The sequence below is a fragment of the Propithecus coquereli genome, unplaced genomic scaffold, assembly GCF_000956105.1.
Source record: "Propithecus coquereli isolate 6110/MARCELLA unplaced genomic scaffold, Pcoq_1.0 Scaffold42, whole genome shotgun sequence".
Classification (NCBI taxonomy): Eukaryota; Metazoa; Chordata; class Mammalia; order Primates; family Indriidae; genus Propithecus; species Propithecus coquereli.
In genome coordinates, this window is record NW_012149952.1 from 958,545 (window position 1) to 960,464 (window position 1,920).

A 1,920-nucleotide genomic window follows, 5' to 3' on the forward strand; every position below is an offset into this window, starting at 1 on the left:
TATAATGGCAGATTTGAGTAGTTGCAACAGAGCTCTTATGGCCCACAAAGACTAAAACTGTCACCATCTAGCCCTTTACAGTAAAAGTTTGCTGACCTTTTGTCTAATCGATAAACATACTACTCAGAGTCTGGAAGCAGGGATCCCACCCTGGAAATAAATACTACCTTTGCCAGGGTGTGTGTGTGTGTCTGTGTGCAGGATTTGGGGCAGGGCTAGCTTGGATCTCTTTGCCGGGGTGATCTATGGGGAAACTGTAGTCAGTTGGCCATCACTTTTTCCCAAGATACCAACTTCACCAAAGCTAAGTATTTCCTCTGGTTCCTGGTGAAAGCCCAGAAGTTTCTGACCAGATGTTTCCATACCACCCCCCACAGTGGCTTCCCTAATCCCAAATCTAATCCCACATGCTCTCCTGAGATAGATGGCAGCCTGCCCAAGCACACCCCAGGCTTCCAGTTCTCTCTATAGTCCCCAGATGTCATAGATTCCCGAGACTTTAAATAGCATCCCTGGTGACTTCCAAATCTCTACCTCCAGCTCAAACCCCAGACATGAGGTACAGCCCCATGGACGACGAATGGAAATCTCAAACTTAAAATGGGTCAGTGTGACTCCTGCGGCCCCGATCTGCACAGCTGCCATCATGTTAGTAACCTGTGCACTCTGCTTGAGTCTGACTGCTTGTCACTCCAGCTGTAGCCCTGGTCTCCTAACTGCTGCCGTTGCTCCCACTACTGCCCCCACTACTGCCCCCTCCAGCCTTTCTACCACAGATCCACGTGTATGTAAATCAGCTCACATCACTCATTTAAAACCCTCCAATGGCATCCCATAAATAACATCCGAAGACCTTACCCAGGTTCGCAAACCCCACCAATGACTGGGCCCCAGCCCACGAAGCAATCTCAACCCCTTCCTTGCTCTGCCTTCTTCACTATACTCCAGCCACACATGCCAGGCTGGCTTCTGCCTCAGGGCCTTTGCACTTCCTGTTCCCTCTGCAGTGCTCTTACCCCAGACCTTGCAAGTCTACCTCATTATGATTCAGGTCTCCACACATGCCACCTCCTAAGAGAGGTCCCCAGACTGCTTGGCTAAAGGAGCTCTGCCAACCCTTGTTCTGATTTATTTTCTTCTGCCACTCTTCAGCACCTGGAATTATCACACTTTTGTTTATGTGATTACTTTCTGTGTCCTTACACGGAATCCAAGCTCCTGCTTCATCCTCAGTACCTAGAACAGTGCTTAGCAGGAGGCTCAAAAAATACTTGTTGACTGTGCCCGTCGGTTTACCTAGTGTTTCTCAGCCTCAAGCTGAGGCCTTCATATTTAGGATCCCAACATATCACTACTGGGAGAACACACTCAAACCACAGCACATGGCTAAGCGTGATAATTGGTTTTATTTCGTGGGTCAGCTGCCCAACCCCTTTTCTGTCATAGGACAGGGATTTCTAGGCACAGATGTAGAGAATTATCCATCCATCAGTAATATTCACGCAGCTCTGTGAGGGGCTTCTGCAAACTGTATTTGCCGGACTCCCTCACTCATGAAAGGTGTGGGCGGAATGGAAGGAGGGGAGAGGGGAGAAGGGACTCACCTTGCCTTGGGCTGCTGCTAAAACTGCTCCAGCAGCAGCTCGGGCTCTAGCATCTTCCTATACACTCAGCACAAGAGGCACTAACTATGCCTCCTTGGGGTTTAAGCCCCAGCCATGTGGCACCTTGTCACTTCGCTAGTCCCTGCGCCAGCTGCGCATGGCTTGTCCTCCAAGCTCCTACTGGGTTCTGGTAATCTCACTTCTTTTTTTGTATCCTAGTCAGTCCTAGAGTGGGGGTGGATTCTCTACTAAAAATAGAAAGAAATTAGCTGGACAACTAAAAATATATAGAAAAAGTTAGCCCGGCATGGTGGCG

The 1,920-nt window shown here is 49.2% G+C and overlaps 1 protein-coding gene across 1 annotated transcript in view; it reads right to left on the reverse strand.

Annotated features, from left to right (window-relative positions):
* ZNF428 (zinc finger protein 428) overlaps positions 1-1,920 on the reverse strand; it is a 13,436-nt gene that overhangs the window by 1,589 nt on the left and 9,927 nt on the right. The window lies entirely within an intron of this gene.